Below are 23,250 nucleotides of genomic sequence, written 5' to 3' on the forward strand. Positions count from 1 at the left end.
ACGGGGGAAAACAAAAACAAGGAAGGTACAGTAACTAACTAACTACGAGGTACACGGGAAGGGGAGACTAGGGAACAGGAGGGAGGGAACAAGTAGGTAGCAACAGCGGGACTCAGGGCAAGGGAAAAGGGAGAAGGAAAAAGGCAATACTCCAACGATTCTCACGAGCCCGTGAGAATCTGCAACAGCCAACAAGCTTCACAGGAACCAAGATAGCGGGAACCCACAGGTTAGCAATAACAAGCATCAACACTATGGTAGGACTCCCTTTTATGCTGCTGGCGTGTCATGTGATGGCAAAGACATGGTCATCAAAAGAGGACTGAGGACCGAATCCTAACAGATTCTATGAATTCTCTTGTGTTTCCAAAACCTGTTGTAAAAACACGAGGAGAAAACAAAAGGCACTTCCCATACAAACAGCAATTCAGAGACCCTTTGACTTTTGACAGATTTAAAGAAATGAATTTTAAAATAACATTCTCATTACAATGTATTCTTGTAATGATTTATCCTTGAAATACAACACTTCAACTCTTGCACAAAGTTCCTTTGTTTCTTTTTAAAATGTCCTGAAAGATTTGTTTTTACCAAAGTTTTCTCTAGTCCCAAATCGTTTTTTCCTTTCCTGAAGAAAACGAAAATGTTCCAAAAATTATTTAGGCTTTCTTGCATTGGGCACCTGACTTGTCAAAGATTTAAATGTACTTAACTCTGTTCTTTCATTTTGTCTTTAACGGTTCCGTGTCGCAGGACGAGCCAAAAGAAGTTTCCAAGGAGCCGGATCTCTTCTATCAGGTAAGTCAGCCGAGCAGCCTCCAGTCGCGACCTCTCTCCTTGCTGGTGGGAAGGCAAAGCAACTTCTGGAAGCCTGGGTGCTGTTTAAATAGTCGACCGCACCCAGGAGATAACGTGCGCACGTTATGTTTAAGCTGCTGCAAGTGAAAAGGCTCAAAGCGGCTTAAACGTGCAGAATGCTGGAACAGACCTTACCAAATGCTTCGCTTGTCACCGACTCCATGAATCTTCTGCCCCAAAGCAAACGTTACAACAATGATAGCATACATGAATTGAAACAATCTCATGCACAGGCCCAGACATGAAATCTCAATTACGAGTCTGCATCATGAATAGAATCACATTCCTAAACGTCTCAGTTAAATCACATATCATCTAATACATACATACAGGAGTGCTGGTGCATGGGAAAGGGGTGGGTTTTTCAAGAACTCAGATTTAGGCCACAGCCTAAGGAACCTCGGATGAGGGGATCATGACACAGCTCCTCTGTGAGTCATTCAGGACTTTCTATCTGTAATCACACTCCTGTAGATATTAGAAGACTCCCAGGAGGAACTCAATGGAGACATTGCCCTATTTGACGTGCAGGAGGCAATAATCATGCTGGCCACTAGCAACACCCCAGGGCCGGATGGCCTACCATCCGAATTCTACAAGGTGTATGCCTGCAGTTGACATGCCACCTATAAACACTGTATGAATCCGCTCTTACAACAGCTACCTTACCACTCACAATAGGAGATGCTTACTAGTCTTCTTACCAGAACCTGAAAGGAACTCCCTCAATCTTGGGTTTTACAGACAATTGGCAATGTTGAATACAGACTGCAAGATCCTTCCCAAAATCTTGGCAGACCACCTGGTCCCTCTGGTGCCACAGTTAGTTCATCTTGACCAGAATGGCTTTGTGCCCACCAGGAACACCTCCTTGAACACCTGTTGTTTTCTTTGAGTATTTACCTATGTCCCATTCCACCCCCAGTCTTAGACCTATACAAAGCATTTGATTCCCTTGAATGGTCCATATTATTCAAGACATTATGCAAATATGAGCTTGGGACCCACTTTATCAAATTAGTCCAGCTGTTATACACCAGCCCCACAGCTTAGGGTGCGCATTGACTGACACATATCAGACTCCTTCACAGTGAAACGAGGGACCCGTCAGGGATGTCCACTGTGCCCCCTTCTATTCTCTCTAGCTCTTTAACCCCTAACACATCATCTGCGTGTTCAGGGCCAGCACTGTTGGATCCCTCAGAAAGACAATATGCTCCTTTATCTCAAAGATGTTAACTCCCCCTATTGCACATCTGCTTATTGACTTTGCCGCAATATCTGGACTCAGGGTTAACTGGACCAAATTGTTCATTTTTCCTTTTAATGCACACATTTCGAACCCCATGTATAAGGTAAATGGTATTGAACTTGAATGGCAAACTGCTACGTTTCGCTATTTAGGGATCCGCATATACCATACACTGGAAAACTTTCTGGAAGGCAACTTGCTTTATGCTGTTTCTGCGATACACGTACATATGTATTTTTGGTAGTCATTACCTTTGTCGACGGGGGGACATGTGGCTCATACAAAAATGGTATTCTTCCAAAACTGCTCTATTACTTCACTAATCTCCCACTTTTTGCACACCAGCCTTTTTTATGATCCTTGGAGTGCACATGACCGGATATCTCATTTGACATAACGCATCACACAGTAGCACTGCTTAATCTCTGTCCCCCCATGGATATTGGTGATCTCAATGGACCCAATTTTGAGCACTACTACTTGGCCTCCCAACTTCAGTGGGTGCACCGCTGGTTTGTTGGTATGAACCTCACTGACAACGCCTCACTTCTTACCTCCTGGGATTTAGAACATTTGTTGTCCTTATTTCACCCACTCAAGAGGACTCCATCGCCAAACATTTTTCTCCTTCGTGTCTCATATTGATACTATCGCGGGGTACTATTCCTCAATTGAATGACCACAGCTTATGCACCTGCATTTCCACTACTTGGCATGCCGCAAGGCTTGCGTCACAACTACACTAACAAAACTGACACAGTGGCACGCGGTGGGCTTACACAGAGTAGGTAACCTCACAATGGCAAATCTCTCATTTCTATGGAAGAACTGACAGGTAGCACTAAAATCCCATCCAGCCACTTCCTACTATATGCCTCTTTTATTGACATTTTAGCCTAATCCTTGGGTGAGATCAAACTAGAGCCCCCAAATCATTTACTTATACAACACTTACACATAGATAGTAGGTGTGGGTGGGCATCAGTCCTGGTGGCTTAGAAGTGATATGCGCATACACACAGCAATACTTGATGCTGTGCTGGGAGGTAGCTGAGCTACGGACCTCGGCCGTGCCTGAACAGACAATGATTGATGGTGTATGTTGTCATACCCTTCCATAGTGTCGAGCAATGCTCATTTTAAATGTATTCAGTTTTACATTCTGCACCAAGCTTACTTGACTTCCAGTAACATCAACCGCTATTTTGATCACACTGATGATGCCTGCCTCCATTGTCTGGCACTGGATGTGGGTATAGTTCAAATGCCCTAGTCTTGTCCCTCCTTACCTGCATACTAACATATTGTCAGAGCACAGTTAACACACTATACAGGGGCTGTCCTCCCTTATACCTGGGCGGTATGCATCTTAGGACTTTACTGGTGCACCAAGTACAAGGAGGTAGTGTGATTCGCTGAACTTGCCCTTCTCCTGGAAAAATGCTTAATCATGCAGAAATAGAAAGAGGCAACTCCTTCCATGGCTTCCACATGAGTACTGTCTACGTTGGAAATGGCCCAGGCCAAGAGTACATTGCTACACAGGGAAGAGATGAAGGGTCGCTGCAAGCATCCCATCTCAAAGATGTGGGACTTTCTCCAGGGGAAGTTTTGAGCGGTGATCCTGATACTCCACCCACCCCTTAAAGATATGTATGGACATTGTCCTTTCTCTTTCTCATTTCCTTCACTTCCCAGTTCTGTTTTTTTACCCTCCTCTGTTCGCCCCCACTATTCCTTGCTAGCTATGTGATTTTGGGTTATGTTACCTCATCAATACGAATAAGTGCAGCCACTGTTTCAAAATTCTTTTTATTACCTTCCTCATGTTTTATTACTCAGTTAAGTTACTGTTAAGTAAAGCTTTTTCCACTCTACCCTTTTATTGTTATATTGACTTTTAATTCACTGCACATTCAACATTGTTGCTATCATTAATTTCATGTCCGCTTATCCATGTTTAAGTAGCCCATATGCATAAACTGCGTTCTTTCATGATGCCTTAGTGGCCTTTCTATTCAATCCTCTTGACAATATGTTTTGCATACAGATTGTTCTGCACTACGCTAATTACAGTGTATTGGTTATTCATTTACATGTAAAAAGTAAAATGGCAATAAAAACTAATAAAAAAATATATAATGACAGATGGAACAAAATACATAACATCGCAGAAAGGAACAGCAACTACTAGATCACATGGGCCACACCTACAGCCAAAAAAGTGCATCAAAAGAAAATATTAAACCGGAAATGTAACAAATATTATTCTAATGCATGCAATGGGAGGGCAACTAGAAAAGATGAAGCTGTAATTCATGTAAGGGAGCACAACCACCCCCAAATATAACAGAAGTAATAGTAAGAGAGGTACTGCAGGATATAAGTGAGGCAAGCACTAGCTCCCAGGAACCCACAACAAAAATCCTTAATGATATACTGCCTAATGTCCTCAAGCACATCACAGGCAAACTACTGCTTATATCCACTTTAAAACATTCAATTGCATGAACTAAAAAAAGTAACCAGCAATATTCTTCCTGTCCCAAGAAGATTCCAAATCATAGAAATACCTAAACATCTAACAATGACACATAATGAGAAACCTTTCCTTTTACATGACAAGATAAACAATTACAAACCAGTCCCAATATTGCCTACAGCAAATAACTTACTGAAACTAATCCATTGTCAAACCTGGATGATGGATGGGACCTTTAAAATGTTTCCCTAACCATTCACTCAGATATACACCATACATGATGAATATTAAAACACAAATATCCCTTTTATATATGCCTTACGACCAAATAAACACAGCAGCACTTGTTACAACTTCCTAAACCACATCAAACATAAAAGAAATAACTACTACCTCCCAAAAAAAATCATAGACTTTGAGCAAGCCATGATTCACACCATTTTAAAAGTCTATCCCCACACAGCAGTGTAAGGCTGTTACTATCATTTCAGTCAAAGCATATGGAGACACCTCCGACAATCTGCACTGAAGGCTTGATTGTAAGTCTGGCGGACTTGTGGGGACACAGCAGTCTCTCGACTGCCCTGTTATAATTAGGGCAGTTGGACGGCCATTGCTCCACTGCAGACGCCAGGGAACCGCCGTTCACTGTGGTGGAGAGGAAACGGTGCCTCATGCCATGTGGATGCACACAAGGGAGCACAGCATGTTCCCCCATGAGTGCATGCAAATCAGTTCCTGCACGGCATGGACATGACAGCTAATGCCATGCAGGAAATGTTTTTGTCGTTCCCATTGTGGCCCAATTTCTTTGACACCTCCATTAGAACCCCAAAAATAGCCTGCCAGACATGAGAATTGCTCGTAATCTGGCAGGTGGCCCAACCGTGGGTTTGCCAGTGTGGCGGCAAAGCGAACCCGGTACCCCACCGCCAAACTTGGAATCAGGCCATAAGTTTTGAATATGCTGGGGGGCGTGGCTTGGTAAAATGGCTGACTAGACGTGTCCCCGAGGCACTCCTGCCCCGAATGATATAATCCTCCATAATCCTAGCGATCTGGAAACCCCAAGTGGGTGTAAGGACAGCGGAACCCTCCCCTGACCTGGAGAGCTGTGGTGGTGGCAGCTTGCTGAAGTGGACCGGCGCTAAGGGCAGAAGTGTCCGCGGGAGAGTTCTGATCCCCGTAATGACGGCTGCCATTATCCTGTAAGGGGAGTAATTGGCGGGCAGTGGCAAAACAGCCCATGGAATCCCGAACGGTGACCAGTACAGCAGGCCACCCGCAGGAAGGCAGAGATGGCCGGATCGGCCGAATCGGAGGGTCTTTGCGGCCTAGGGGTGAGCCCCAGGAGAGGTCACAGCGGGGGGCCTAGCTCGGGCCTGAGAAGGTGATGGCCCAGATGGAGACCCGATCTTATAGGCGGAGATCAGCGGGTGATGCTGAGAGGCAGCCATCGAGGGTGTGCAGTGGCGGCCCGTGTCCTCGATGAGGTCCGGCAGCACAGACACATTAGTGGTGCAGCCCTGAGCGAGGAGGCTCGAATTGGGAGCGAGACCCGGCGTTTGGTGGGCCCGCGCAGGCCAAAGGCAGTGGCTGAGTGAGGTGCGGTGTGGCCTTCTCCCATTCCAGTGGGCCGCCCTTGAATTTGAAGAGCGAATTGCCTGAGGACACAAACAGTAGCCTGTTCTGCGTGGGGGCAGCTTCCGGGCCCGGTGATAGTGGTGAGCACTCAATGCAGAAATTCCCCCCCAGCCTTTTGAAATATAGGAGTTTGGAGGCCGCAGATTGACGGACCCGTCAGTTGGAGGGGCAAGGAGGAACCGACTTCTTCCCGGCTGGTAGGTCGGGAGACAGAGACTTGGCGTAGGGCTGAGGGCATTACAGAAGGGCGCAGTGCTGGGGACCGTGGGTAGCACCCCAGGTGAAGAGGTGAGAGGGCCCCCCATATTGGTGTAGCCACCCTGGGGAGCAGGAACTAGGCCGGAGGCAGTTGCCCCACGAGAGGGTGGTAAAACAGACGCACAAGGACAGGAGAGGCGGAGGACCAGCCAACTCCCAAGAATTGATGACTGGCCCGATTCGGGGGGCAGTACACTGTGATGGTCCGGTGCCACTGGTGGGGAGAGTGAAGAAGGCCAGGTACCAATACAGAGCGTAGGCCACCGGGCCAGCCGGCTACGGACACTGCTGCAACCCCTAAGAAGGAGGGGGGACTGTTGAACTGACTCATTCACTGAAAAGCCTGGGGCACTGCTGACTGCTGGACCAGGGGCCTGCCAGGGAGTGTATTGAGGTGACCGCGCTAAGTATGGGGAGAGACCTACCCTGCCCTGAGGGCTGCCCAATTGAATACAATCCTGCAATACGCGGTCCCGGGGCCGATGGCGGTGGACCGCCTACGTACAGATATGGAGCAAGGGACACACCAGGACTCAGCTGCTCGGGACAAGGCAGATATTTTGGAGGCGATCTGAAAATCCAGGGTGGCATTAGAGACCAAAATGGATGGGATGGACATGGACATTAACCACCTCCCTCTGGACCTTAGGTAGGTGGCAGACAGGGTCACAGTCACGAAAGGAGACCTGAGTGCTCTGCAGGCGGAGGTCAGGCAGCTAGAAGAGATGGTGACAACACTTCAGGACCACACGGCCCAGCTGAACGAAAGGACAGAGGACGCGGAAGGCAGCTCTCGAAGGAACAATTTCTGCTTTTTAGGATTTCCAGAGAAAGTGGAGGGGCCAGAAGCAGATCTATTTCTGGAGGACTGGATCAAGACTTATGGAACAACTTCCTCATCGTCAAACGCCGGATGCGCAGCCACAATATTAAGTACAGCTTGATGTTCCCAGCTAGACTCCGGGTGCAGTACGCAGACAAGGTCCACTTCTTTAGCACTCCAACGGAGGTGGTAGACTGGATGGACTCACTGGGCCTGGCTGGCCCAGATCACAATCTGTGTTGTTGCTGGAGCAGCGGCGCTGGGGCAATCGGCAGAAGAGCCAACAACGGGTCGACCGAGGACGTGTGGTGGTGGGCCCAATTGGCACTCTTCGGGCGGAACTAGTGACGATCTCCACACAGAACCCGTTTTCTCCACTTTGTCTGGTGCAGGAAACACAGTCTGACGTTGGACACAAGCCCAGCTGTAGAGAGCAAAAGAAACGAGTGAGTTAGGGCCCCAAGGATGTGACCGGGGGATTCTTACCCATGGACACTCTATGTACCAGGTTCGGCATACAGGGATGTGGAGTGCCGAGGCAGCCCGGCTAGACCTCAGTTGGGCGGGGCTGTGCAGTGCCAGGCAGTCGGCTGATTTCTGGAGTCTAAGTGGGGAGGGAGGATTAAACGGCCTGGGAGGGTCAGTGTGGTTGTAATTGTTCTTTTGTTACACTGAGAGTGGTATTCTAGGGGGGTGGGTGGTGCTCTGGGGCGGGGTTCGGAGTCCTCAAGCCGGTTAGTTGTGAGAATGAAGGGCTACTGCCTGTGGGTAGGGGGAGTTGGGGCCTCTAGTTGGGGGGTTGTTGGGGTCGCTCCCCAGTCTGGTCAATGTGGGCATGTGGGTGATCGAAGGCATCGTCCTCCGAGGGGGACCAGGCAAGATGCTACTGGGGAGTCCTCACACAACAGGCAGGGGACGGAGAGGTTGACTATATACTCATGACAGTCAATAATAACTCAATAATAGGGTGAAATGGATCCGGTTGGCATCATACCTGTGGCGTTATGGGGTCAGTATAGCCCTACTCCAGGAAACTCACTTGTGGGGAGATAGTCTGAAATTCATCTAACGTAGGTGGAGAGGTAGGTTTTTTGCTATATCCTACTCAGGGTTTGCTCGGGGAGCACTTATTTGGGTGGCACCGGGAGTCCCCTTTAAGGCTGTGCCTGTTAAACAGGATCGGGGCAGGAGGTTTGTGGTGGTGGTGGGGACCCGAGATGGGTGCAATTTATGCTTGGTCAATGTTTATGCCCCAAATAGTGATGATGGGGGTTTTTGAGCCGAGTTATGGGGCAGCTGGATCTGGACCCGGACACAGAACTGGTAGTGGCAGGAGACTTTAATTGTGCCCTGGATGGGGAGCTTGACCGATTCCCCCAAAGCTAGACGCCATGCCTAGAGTTTGGGAAGCGATGGGCCAAATGCTTCACAATTATGATTTACCGGATGTGTGGCACCAATATAATCCTAGTTGTTGAGTGTACTCATGTCACACTCCTGCTGCCAATACTTACAGTAGGTTGGATTACTTCCTCATTCAAAGGACGGCGGTATATCGGGTAGCAGAGACACAATACTTAGCCCGATATTTATTGGACCATTCCCCGTTCCTAATTACATACTCGCCGACCGAGGTCTAAGGTACCACTCTGGAGGCTCAATATAGAAGCCTTTGGCGACCCGATCTATAAGGATGCCATAACAAAGGGACTAGAGGATTATATGGAGGTAAATTGGGGCTCTGCTAGCAACAAGGCGACTGAGTGGGATGCCATGAAGGTGGTAGTATGGGAGATATGTATGTCCAAAGAGGTATGGGTTAAAAATGTGTTGCAACGTGACTTGCAATGTCAGGAGGAATGGTTAGCGGCTTTGGAAAAAGAACTCCCCACGCGTAGTGAGAGGTCGGCGGAATGGGAGACAAAGCCATCGTAAAGGCCCTTGACATAATAGCCCCCAAGCGCCCAACTAAATGCCCTACAAAAAGCAGTCCCTGGTTTACCCCGGACCTTAAGAGATTAAAAGTAGCCACTAGGGCTTTGGAAAGGCGTTGGAGAAAAACCAAAAACTTAGACGACAAAGCCAAATACAAAACCTCACACCACGAATATATGGCGAATATAGCAACAGCAAAAAAAACCTATCTTGCTGATAAAATAAATCAAGCAGGGAGCTGCCAAAAAACACTATACAAAATAGTGAAAGACTTCACGAATCCCCTACCTTGCCAAGCTACCGCACCTGAATCCCAGAAATGGGCAAACCAGCTTTCCGTACATTTTAAGGACAAAATAAATAATATATATATGACCTTTCCTAATTCGACCCCCTATACAGATGCTCCACACCCCCTGTCCCCTTCACATATGGAGAACCTGACCTCTACCATGCAGCTACTAGAATTCAATTCCTTCACAATAGACATGGTAATAAGTAATCTAGGAAAAATTAAATCAGGATCCCCAAATGACTCAGCATCATCACAAATTCTAGCCAAAATTGGACCAGCCTTAGCGACTGAACTCACCACAATTTTTAAAACTTCCCTTGCACAAAGTACATTCCCAAGCAGCTGGAAGGAAGCAACGATTAGGCCCATTCTAAAAAAAAATCAATGCTGACCAAACAGCTCCTTCAAACTATCGCCCAATAGCCCTCCTCCTCCTGTTTGGTAAAATGATGGAGGCAACTATTAACTCCCAACTAATGAAACATCTAGAAGACAATAAGATACTGGACACCACCCAATCAGGCTTTAGAGCCAACCATAGCACTGAAACAGCACTACTCGAAATAGTAGATAATATCCGCCTTGCCATTGATTCGAAGAAATCAGCAATCCTGATTCTGTTGGATCTCTCTGCAGCTTTCAACACCATCTCCCACACAGTACTAATAGAGCGGCTGGTGGGGGTTGGTGTCGGGGGCAAGGCGCTGGGCTGGCTACAAAGCTACCTGGCAGACAGGAAATCCAGAGTAAAAACCAGTCCTTTCCTGTCCGGTACTACAGATAACAACATCGGCGTCCCCCAGGGCTCAATCCTGAGCCCAACGTTATTTAACGTTTATATGTCCCCCCTAGCAAAGATAATCAGGGATCATGGCTTCCAAACTGTCTCATACGCTGACAATACACAGATCCTGGTCACCATGGGCCCCGACCCAGGCGACACCAAAATCAGATTTCGGTCCTGCATGGTGGCCATCAAAAAATGGATGACTGAGAACTTTCTAATGCTTAATGCAGAAAAGTCCGAAATAATGCTGTTCGGAAAGGCACACCAATTATGGGAACAGGACTGGTGGCCCATTGAACTTGGTCAATTCCCCCCCCCCCCCCCCCCCCCCCCCCTAAAGGCACAGTCCGAAACCTAGGAATCACAATGGATGACCAACTCACAATGCAACCACACATTAATAAAGTGGTACACACCTGTATAGGCCTAATGAGAAGCCTTAGAAAAATATTCAAATGGCTTCCTTTAACTAGCAGAAGACCACTAATCCAAGGCTTAATAACTAGCCGGCTGGATTACGGCAATGCATTGTTTGCTGATATAAATGCCTCTAACATAGCCAAACTACAGACCATTCAGAACAGCGCAGCTAGGCTCGCACTGGACCTTCCACCAAGAACCCCGTCTGCCCCCTGTTTGAATCAACTACACTGGTTACCAGTTAACAGACGTATAAAGTTCAAGGTCTGCTGCCTAGTCCACAAATCTTTAAACGGACAAGGACCAGCATATATCAAAGATAAACTGCACCGATACAGCCCAACGAGAAATCTTCGCTCCTCCAACCAGCTACTGTTAAAGACGCCTAGAGTCCGCACAGTGAGGAACGGTGATAGATGCTTTTCAAAAATTGGTCCTTCCATCTGGAATTCACTTCCCTTAGATCTGAGAGCAGAACCCAATTTGACTATCTTCCGTAAGAACTTAAAAACTCTGCTCTTCAAACCTTAGTCAACCATCTTCCATTCCTATCAGTTCTGTTTTATCCATCTGTCAGCGCTATGAGACCTAACGGGTGAGCTATGCGCGATACAAAAACAAATACAAATACAAATACAAAAAATACTCGGCGGAAGATAAGGGACATCTGGGACTAGCTGGGCAAATATGCTAGTACAGCGAGTAGGCGTCGCCGGTACACAGAAAGAGACAAGGCAGGGCACTGTAAGCACACCTGATTAGGGCAGAGACTCAGCCTTGCCCTATCCTAGCATTGAAAAACGACCTAGGACAGACGGTGTATACTCAACATGAAATAAATAATGTCTTTCTAGCCCATTTAAAAAAAAAATATATATATATATTCTGAGACTCCGCGACCCTGGAAGCAGTGGAGGCCTATTTTGCGGAAGTAGAGCTGCCTTGTATCGAAGTGGAAAGTCAGGAGGCCCTGGGGGGGCCCTTTTAGTGGGGAGGAGATTCGAGCAGCCATCGCCCACTTGAAAACTGCAAAGTCCCCGGGCATGGATGGCATGGCAGCTGAACTCTACAAAGAGTACGACGGAGTGCTAATCCCCAAACTACTAGAGCTCACGGTTGAGGCCAAGGAACATGGTATGCTCCAGGACTCCATGAGGAAAGCACTGATTATGATGATCCCCAAACCGGAGAAGGATCCCCTCCTCCCCGGCTCTTATAGGCCCATCTCCATGCTAAATGTCGATCTTAAAATTATCAGCCAGGTGTTGGCGTCTAGGCTCCTTCCCTATCTTCGGCGACTGGTCAATGATGACCAGTCCGGGTTCATACCGGGCAGAAATACGTTGCAAAATATCCACCGCCTAGCGCATGTAATGCAATCTTTGAAGGGTGGACCCAACAGAGCTCCTTGGTGTTCCTCGATATCGAACAGGCATTTGACTCCATTAGTTGGGCTTACCTTTGGCGGGTATTGCTTAAGATGGGCCTAGGAGAGCGATTTGTCAACTGGATTAAGCTGCTATACGCACGTCCGATGGCGAGGGTCTGTACTGGGCGCTATGTGTCAGACGCATTCCCCATAGCAATGGGGACGCGGCAGGGTTGCCCACTTTCCCCCTTGCTATATGCTCTGGCAATGGAGCCATTGGCATGTCGTCTGCGACAATTACTGGTAGGACAGGGCATACACATGGGAGGTTCGGAGCATGTGTGTTACTGTACGCCGATGATGCGCTACTATACCTAAACCAGCCGTCCCAGTCGTTGTCGATACTGGTAGCCCCACTGGCCCAGTTAGCTGGGGCCTCTGGGCTTCACATTAATAGAAAAACTAAAAAGGAAATGATGGACGGAGCGTTGGCAATACAAGCACTCACCCCAGTCAACTGATCTGGGTTTAATCTATCACCGTTCTTTAGCCCACTCTGCCACCCCAGTTCAGACATGGCAATATGCAAATCAGTCCGACCCTGTGCCTCATGGGAACAGTGCAGCCCGAACTGCCAAGCCATGCTTCCCTGGACCGGAAACAAGCTACAGAGGACCGGTTTCTGGCATTTCAGCGTCTTCAGCCCGGCTTGCTTGAATCCAGTGGCAAAGTGAGCAAGGGACTCACATTTGAGCATACCCTGCCAACTTATGTCGAACAAAGAAAAACCAAAGGAAATGATGGACGGAGCATTGACAATACAAGCACTCACCCCCAGTCAACTGATCTGGGTTTAATCCATCACCGTTGTTTAGCCCACTCTGCCACCCCAGTTCAGACATGGCCATATGCAAATCAGTCTGACCCTGTGCCTCATGGGAACAGTCCAGCCCGAACTGCTAAGTTCAGCCGTCTCAGCAACTGGGGAGGGGACCAACGTCCAGAGTTAGAGTTGCCATGGGTCGAGGACACGATCCGCTATCTGGGAATATGGGTCGGAAGGACAGAGGCAGTGTTCTATCAGCAAAATATGGGGAGGATAATTCAAGGGCTGCAGGGTAGTATTACTTTTTGGAACACTCTTAACCTCTCCCTGATGGGAAAGATTGAGTTAATAAAGATCGTGGTTCTGCCCCGATGTCTCTATACCACGCAAGGTTCCTTCTTTGAAATTTCGCACCAGGTTTTTAGGGAGCTCCATAAAATACTGGTCCAATTACTGTGGAATGGGAAGTGATGCAGAGTTAGTTTAGCAGTTATGAAGCATAACCGGGGTAAAGGGGGGTTGGAAATCCCTGACCTGGAACTCTATTATTTTGCTTTGTAATTGCAACATGCTATTGCTTGGCTGGACACGGACCCCTCCTGAGAGAGGTCCTTGTTGGCAGGTACATACGGAGACCGGCAGTTGGGGTCATTGTTCTGGCAGACTGGGGGGCTCACGGAGCACAGTCTCCCTTTTTGTGCGGCTTGGAGCTGCAATTTGGAACCACGTGGTACGGAGAATAATTCAGGATAGACCCTTTGCCCCAGAGGCGGACTTCTGGATGGTTCCGCCCTTTGCCCGGATCTACCAGGTGATGTCAGTAGAGGCCTGGAAGCCTGGGGGATACTTAATGCTGTCAGACCTCTACCCGTCTAAAAATAAATGTTGAATAGGCTACAAAAAGCCAATTTCCCATTGATATAAAAAACATATAGCACTAGCCTAGGTTCCTGTCCACTAGAATTTACTAATAGAAAGCCCTTTCTACCAACAAAATGAAGACAAATTATGCACCCTAATGAATTATTTAAAAAAAACACTTGATTTGCATCACTCTGGATGCAGATGTCAAACCAAATTACAAATACTACAAATGGGGGTGGGGTCGCACACTACTCACACACCGGCGGTGTCGCCCCTAAGGACTCTGCTTAATGTAGTAACATGTTCGCGATGCATCATCTTTCAATCTTCTTCTATCTTCGCTGTCTTCGCCATCCCTGGACATGTGTTTCGGGGTATCTCCCTCGTCAGCAGGGATAGGCCGTGTTCTGGGGTTGCCGATGGCTGCCAAATATCTGCCAGGTAAAGTACCACTAAGGCGCGTAGGTGCGGGATCCCAGGCTCGTCAGTCAACTGCTCAAGGGAGCTTAAATGTTACAAATGGGGGCGGGGTCGCACACTACTCACACACCGGCAGTGTCGCCCCTAAGGACTCTGGTTAATGTAGTAACGTGTTTGCGATGCATCATCTTTGGATCTTCTGCTATCTTCGCTGTCTTCGCCATCCCTGGACATGTGTTTTGGGGTATCTCCCTTGTCAGCAGGGATAGGCCGTGTTCTGGGGTGCCGATGGCTGCCAAATATCTGCCAGGTTTAGTACCACTCAGGCGCGTAGGTGCGGGACCCCAGGCTCATCAGCCAACTGCTCAAGGGAGCTTAAATGTTACAAATGGGGGTGGGGTCGCACACTACTCACACACCGGCGGTGTCGCCCCTAAGGACTCCGGTTAAAGTAGTAACGTGTTCGCGATGCATCATCTTACAATCTTCTGCTATCTTCGCTGTCTTCGCCATCCCTGGACACGTGTTTCGGGGTATCTCCCTCGTCAGCAGGGATAGGCCGTGTTCTGGAGTTGCCAATGGCTTCCAAATATCTACCAGGTTTAGTACCACTAAGGCGCATAGGTGCGGGATCCCAGGCTCGTCAGCCAACTGATCAAGGGAGCTTAAATGTTACAAATGGGGGTGGGGTCACACACTACTCACACATAGCAAGTGAAGGTATATTTATACCTTGAAGATGTTTAGGAATGCCAGTATTGACTTAAAGTTAGGCATATGAACGTCATGAATGTACCCCTTTGGAATAGATGTTCATGCATAATAAATGAGTTCTTGGAGAAATCAATATCCAAGCAAGGGGAAGTCCCTAGTAACGGCTTAAGAGTCTGGTTTTCCAAGAACTCGTGACGTAGATGAACGGATGGGAGTAGCCATGCCTGTATTTGGGTAGCATGGGACATGCCTAAATAAGGACTGGATTACTATGCCTATATAAAGGAAATATGATATGTACCTATATAAGGGCATGAATCGGGAAATGCATACGGAATCAAAATCGATACACACCAAGTGATGGGAATGTCACCCTTTAGTTGCACTACTAAGGAGATTTCCTACCTGGATGTTAAGCTCACCCCTCACATCTCAGACCTATATAAGGCCAACTCCCCACCGCCCTTTTACGTCAGCTCAAAACCAATCTTATTTGATGAAGTGCTGCATACATTTCCTAATTGGGCAGAATTAATGCCATGAAGATGAATGTCCTCCCCCATCTGCTCTACCTCTTTCAGGGACTGCCTATCCCTGTGGAAGAAGGGCTGTTTTGAGAATTGCAGCAACTGCTTACTAAATTCCTATGGTTGGGAAAGAGAGCTCATCTGCCTCACCGCCTGCTTGTGTGGCCACGCAGGGAGGGGGGCCTGGCATTACCTGATTTTAAATGATATTAAAGAGCGGTGCAACCAAGTGTCATCAAAGAATGCTCACTGAGGGCTTCAGAGAAACACTGGCTCCATACGGACAGACAGATAGTTGGCCATACAATATGGGACCTGTTATGGAAGCCAAAACATGCCAGACCGCCCAACGCTTACATCAGCACCCCCACTTCCACCACAATAGAAGTATGGGATACTATTACTAAGAAGCTGCATCCCACCAACTTCCCCTCCCCCTACACGCCCATACATTTTAATGCTGCATTCCCCCCTGCGTTTCAAGAGGGACCATTCAAGGCCTGGTGAGAGGGAGGGTGTCAGGTGATTTCCAACCTGTTTGATAAAGGGGAGCTTCTCACCTTTCAAGAATGCCTGAAACAATTCGCACTGACTGCCAAGGAAGAGACTGTTGGTTGACTTTCGCCACATATGGTGGGATTGTCTCTCCATTCAGCCATTCTGGAAGGAAATTTTATTCCAAATTAAACTTATTCTTGGACACCCGATTCCTATGTCCATGGAACATACTCTATTGGGGGTGAGAGACCCAACACCGAAACGACAAACACAGAGCAATAGGTCAGTCATGTGGCTTTGCTTGGGGGCAGCAATAATGGCAATAGCCACAGCATGGAAAAATCAAGAGGCCCCTTCTTTAACGCAATAGCACGCGAGATTGTGGAGGGCGCTGGAGCTGGAGCGCATGACCGACATTGTAGATGATGCCAGAAAAGGCTTTGATTATATTTGGTCCCCGCTAGTGAGCAATTTGTCAGAAGGGCTTCCACTGACGGCATGCGCCCAACGTCTCAGAGCCCTTAATCTGTTTCATATTTAACCCTAGAGCAGCGCAGCAGACAATTTCATTTTAAGTTGCACCATGACATTGCAGTTCTGTTAGGTTTTTCTTTTTACCTTTTGTAGGTATGATAAGTTTCCTTTTCAGGTTATTCTCCCAGGAGGGGGAGCTGTTTGATAGTGTTGGGATACTGTCTGCAACAAACTATGATAGTGCCTAATACCAGCTGTATAAACCATGGACCTTGTTACCAAGCTGAAACCTACATGTGAAATTACGAACTCTGGGCTTGTTCCGATAATTATTAATATGTATTGTATTTCTGTGACAATTTCAAAGAAACATTCAAATAAACAGATTTTGACATAAAAATTTAAATATATACTTTTAAAATGTATTTTCAACAAAATGATAAAGTTTTGAAATATTCAATTGTTTTTATTTAATATCATTAATCTGTATTTTAATTATTTGTAAAATAAATGTAAAACATTTAAAAATTATAATGTGCATATCATTAACATAAACATTATTTCAAAATATACACTTTGTAAAAATCTCCCCACCCTTATCCCCTAAAAACCCAATAGCTACCTACTAAAAAAAAGTATAAATTCATTGTTTATATAAATGAATACAACTAAAAATATACATTTCAACTATTTAATACCTAATGAATCATCTTACCAAAACATAAATAACTAAATTAATAAACATATAGAATCAAACACACTACAATAAATTGCATGCTAATTAATACTTACAAATGATATTGCATACAACAATAATCTCTACATAATTATTTTTTACAAAAATACTCAAAACAACACTAAAAACAATATTTTGATCTTCGATATTTAAGTCGATATTCTTGACATTATGTTCTGTATCACAATATTTTTTCCAGAAATATTGTCCAAGCACCAGCTCCATCTTACAGTGAGATGGTAGGGTTACTTTGAAGCTGAGGGAAGGGCTGGACATAGCCCTAAGTCATCCTGTCAAGGGAGGAGCCCCACCTACTTACACAGAGCCCCCCTCCTTACACTGAGTCCACTGTCAGACAACAATACACTTCCTACCACAGGTGAGCCAGGCAACAATACACATCTCACCACAGGGGAGCCATCAGGGGCAGGCAACAGCTGGACAGTGACAAGAAAACCTTTGGATATTACGCAGGTAAAAGTGTCATTTCCCAAATAGTTAAAAAAATCCGACTTGACCACAGGAACTTTAAGTTGGATTTTAAATCATATTAAAGTGAGTCATTAAACCATTCTTCTAGCTATTCCCAAACTGGATTTAGCATTTGTTAAAAAGAATAGTGTAAACCGATGTTAAACTATGGGAGAACCAGCCTTTCCACTGTTAAAAACTGTCTTTGATATTTTTTATATTGCTAGGATATGTAAAACATTAATTATAAAAGTCTTACTTTTACGTACATTGCACCCTGTCCCATGGGCTTTAAGGCCTACCGTAGATGTGGCGTGTAAGTAATAAAAAGGAAGCTTTTTGTTCCAGGCCAAAGGTTGATTTTGTCAGGCCAAAATGCCAGTTTACAAGTGCACACCGAGGCAGCAGTGGCAGGCCTAGATTCATGTTTTTATTGGGGTACTGTAGAGGGTGGCACAGTGAGCTTTGCAGCCTACTAGTAGCATTTACTCTGCATGCCTTGCTTACAGGTGGTGCCATATACAAGTGGCCTACAAGCAATTTTACCTCTGGTTAGCAATGGTAAATGCACAGAGTTTTACAGCCAACAAATATAAGTTTCAATAAAAAGACAAATAATCCCAAGTGTCCCTACAGAAAGGGCAAATTTCCAACACACATATTTACTAACAATGCACTACTTCACACTACGCAAATTGTATGTAGCACAGTGCAAACACTCGTAGCATAGCACAGCAATCATTTTTTGCTTGCTCGCGGTCCTCAACGTCAAGTTGGCGACCGCGAGCAAGCAACATGACATCCCAGCAAGACTTTTTCCTTGTTCCCGATCAGCAATATCAAGTTGCTGATTGCGAGCGTGGAAAATAAACCTCCCGGTGAGATTCTCAATGCGGGGAGGTCAGGTTTCTCATTGCAAGTGGTCATATGCTCCAGTCCGGGTTGAGAAAGCTGCTGCTCGAGTAGAAATCTACTCAAGCGGCAGAAAACGACCTCTTGCAATGTGCAAGATGCCGTTTGCACTACTTGCACAGTGCGGACAAGCATCTGGCACTGTGCAATTAGTGCGAACAGCATTTTGCACAGTGCACTATGCAGTTCGCGTAGCTATGCGTACCTCGCGTAGTGCGAAGTGCACTTCGCTTAGCTACGCGTATTGCTACTTCGTGAACTATGCCCAGGGTTCCGAGTTTTTTAGACATCGCAACTCACCAACTAAATTTGCTCTGCTGCATTGTGCAAGTAGTGAAACTCAGCACAGATACATATCTACTACAATTTGCAGCAGTTTCTTTTCCAATTCCGCTACCTCGATTGACACAGAGGTGTGTGTGTACTATCTAGTGTAGGACTTGTACTGGAAGCATTCCTTTCCAGAACAAATTCCTATGCCTAAACAAACTCAGATGATCCCACACATTTTATGTTTCCTATGCATGACAGCACACATGCAATGAGCACTTTTCTTTTAGGAATAAGCACATTTGCCCTTGTTAATGCCTGATTCAAGGTAGAGATAATTTTAGACACAAAGCCCAGACTTTCTACCTTAGTAGATTGGGCTTTGCTCAACACTCAACCTAAACCAGAATACATTGCACCCAGACTCTGGCATGGAGAGATAATTTGGAATATGTCTGTCCAGATGTGTAAACCTGTTTGGCTACAGGCTGTTATATAGACAAAAGATGGTGTTTGGCAATAAGGTGGTCTGTTGCTGTTCCTGTATTCTAGAAGTACAAAGGGGATTTGCTGTTGAAGAGTATGCAGAAAGTGGACGAGACCAATTGAATGATGACATGCAAAGCGGAAGGCCACATTGAGCTCCCTGCTCATGAGCTTACACAAAAATGACAGGCATGCTCCTTTAAGACTACATAAATAAATGCCTCCTCTCTTTCACAACAGGGGCTCCTTTTGTTGTTTGATTCAGGTGTCAAGTTCTATTAGATATTATGGGCTTCTATTGACATCCTGACTTTTATCAGTGTTATAGATCTTTCCTTTCCAGTACATGATGTAGATGTCATAGGTCTTGGTCTTGGGTCTTTTGGTCTGGCTGGTTAGTCCTGAGAAGAATTTGTAATCCTCTTCAGCAACAATATGAAAATGTTATCCTCTCTACAGGGCTCTGTCACTGACCTTGACTTACTAAAGACTTTCAGTAATTTGTGTTCCATCATTTGATGATCTGATTCCTCCTAGAAAGCATTATAGTTAGTCTTTATGGGCTCATGTGTACGATGGAAAAGAAAGAACTATTGACAAATTGCATGGAATAACATTTCAACTACATGACATGTTGTCTACTTTCACTACCTAATCTGCATATTAACCAAAAGATTGAACAGATTACACTATAAAGACAAAGTGCAGCATAATAGAGTCAATAGAGTACATTGCATGCACCAATGTGTGTAACAAACAATGTCTGGTACAACTGATGGTGGCCCGCAGAGATGTAATACGACTGTGGGATAGCAAGACGCTGCCACTGGTACAGTAATGGATGCTTAACCCTTTCTATGCTGATGACGGAACCGCTCCGTCATTAGCTGCGGTGGCGCTGTACTGATGACGGAACGGTTCCGTCACGGCCCTGCCGCCGCGCCTGCACGGGGCTGATTTCGCGCCTGCGCGGCGCGTTCTATTGAGCGGGCGGGGCCATGACGGAACCGCTCCGTCATGAGCACAGCCCACCCGCGGCTAATGACGGAGCGGTTTCGGCATCAGCATGCGGCTGCCGAGCGGCCGCCCCGCCCACTGAGCGCTGCGGCGGAATAGCCGCCGCAGCGATGTGGTTAATATGAATTAGTACATGTACGCCGAAATAATGGTCTACCAGGCACGTAGCTGCCCTCAGAATTATGAGAAGGTCTAGGAAGCATGGAGGGACTTCTGAGACAATAAGTGACTGGCACGAGATGGTCAATGAAGCCTACAAAATCGATCAATTGCCTGAAAAACAAAGCACACTACGAACCGAAGTGGGACTATAGATGGTCTGATGTAACTGCTCAATCTTTACATCTCTAATTGTCTGTCCTTGTATGTTGAACGAAAATGTGAGCACTCTTGTGTTGCCTGGGGGGAGGTTGTATATTTGGGAATGTCCATGGCATTTGGTATCCTCAAATACTTAAAGATATCAGTCCAGACTTTGACACAGGCAAATAGTGACTTGTATTTGTACATGAGTAGGGTGGATCACTGAAATAATATCGAGGGACAAAATATCGACTTGCCAAAATATCGTGGACAAAATATCGACAGTCAAAATATCGAGTTTGTATCTACAAACAGGTAAGTACAAAAATATCGAGTTCAAAATATCTTTTACAATAATATAGATGTAAAAAATATCGACTTTATTAAAAACAGTGTTACATTAAATTAATATTAAAATTTAATTACTAAAATATACTTAAAAATACTTACATTACCTTATAATAATTAAATATTAAATGAAAATAATAATAAAAAAAATACAATCTTATTTGTTAAAACATATATATATAGTAACATACTATAATTAAATAAGATACTATTATATTACCGTACGATACCAGAAGTGTAAAAAATACTATTCCCACTCCAAAGAGTGCAAGCGTAGGGAAAGCGTTGGATAGCGTAGGGGTTAAAATTACTATTTCCACTCCAGTGGGTGCAACAGTAGGGAAAACTGACCCTGAACCCTAAAAATACCCCTTTACCCAAAAACCCAAAACTGACCCTGAACCCTAAAAATACCCCTTTACCAAAAAACTGAAAACTGACCCTGAACCCTAAAAATACCCCTTTACCCAAAAACTGAAAACTGACCCTGAAGCCTAAAAATACCCCTTTACCCAAAAACTGAAAACTGACCCTGAACCCTAAAAATACCCCTTTACCCAAAAACTGAAAACTGACCCTGAACCCTAAAAATACCCCTTTACCCAAAAACTGAAAACTGACCCTGAGCCCTAAAAAAAACCCTTTACCCAAAAACTGAAAACTGACCCTGAACCCTAAAAATACCCCTTTACCCAAAAACTGAAAACTGACCCTGAACCCTAAAAATACCCCTTTACCCAAAAACTGAAAACTGACCCTGAACCCTAAAAATACCCCTTTACCCAAAAACTGAAAACTGACCCTGAACCCTAAAAATACCCCTTTACCCAAAAACTGAAAACTGACCCTGAACCCTAAAAATACCCCTTTACCCAAAAGCTGAAAACTGACCCTGAACCCTAAAAATACCCCTTTACCCAAAAACTGAAAAATGACCCTGAACCCTAAAAAAACCCTTTACCCAAAAACTGAAAACTGACCCTGAACCCTAAAAATACCCCTTTACCCAAAAACTGAAAACTGACCCTGAACCCTAAAAATACCCCTTTACCCAAAAACTGAAAACTGACGCTGAACCCTAAAAATACCCCTTTACCCAAAAACTGAAAACTGACCCTGAACCCTAAAAATACTCCTTTACCCAAAATTAATTAATATTATTTAATTACCAATTAATTATTAATTAACAATAACAATAAAGTAAATATATTAGCACATTAGCTGTAATTAATTTAATTTAATAATTAATATTATTTTTTTCCCAATTAATTAATTAACAATAACTAAAAATTATATATATAAATAAATTACTCTAATTAATGTAGTTAACTAAATAATATTATTTAATTACCAATTAATCACTAATTAAAAATATGTACAACATTATATTAATTAATTAACTAATTAATATTATTTAATTACCAATTAATTATTAATTAAAAATATTTACAAACATATATTAATTAATTAATTAACATTAAATTACTCCCCACCCTTATCCCCTATTAACCCAACATCCCGCTCCTAAACATTAAATACAATTTATATTACTATTAATAAATTTTTTTTATTTTTTTAACCTTTTTTCTACATATTATTGAAATTTTTTACTTTGACTATTAATATATATTTTGTCGATATTTTTTTATCATTATTTTAATCGATATTTTGACCAACAATATTATTGATATCGATATTTTATTATTATCGATATTTTTAACTCGATATTTTGTCCATTCGATATTTTTGAGTCGATATTTTGTCTGTGCACCGAGTAGGGTAATGTTTGTGGTTAGCAATTCTAAATATTAATAATAAAGGTGATTTATTAAATATATCTTCTATAAGTAATGGCATATTAGCTAGGTGTGGGTGTTACAGGAGTCATTTTCTCTAGTGTAATTATGCGTAATTATGTGAGAAGCATAATCCAGCACTTAGCTATACTTACTTATTTAGTGCAAAATGCACCCCAGCATCCAATATAGGCCGAAGGATGCATTTTGCACTATGAAAATAGTTGTATGGAAATATGATACTGTCTTTTAAATTGGTATTGTTTTTAAAGTAATGAATTTGGATTGTTAATACTTTTATGATATTCATATTGAATAAAGTACATACAACAACAACAACAACTATGAATATAGCACAAAATCATATAGGATACGAGCATCAGTATCCTATACAATTCAAGGTACTGTGTTTAGCCTTCAAGATTCTAAATGGTACGGCTCCTCAAATACTTATGGACCTCCTGT

Source organism: Lissotriton vulgaris, chromosome 11 (assembly GCF_964263255.1).
Source record: "Lissotriton vulgaris chromosome 11, aLisVul1.2, whole genome shotgun sequence".
Lineage (NCBI taxonomy): Eukaryota > Metazoa > Chordata > Amphibia > Caudata > Salamandridae > Lissotriton > Lissotriton vulgaris.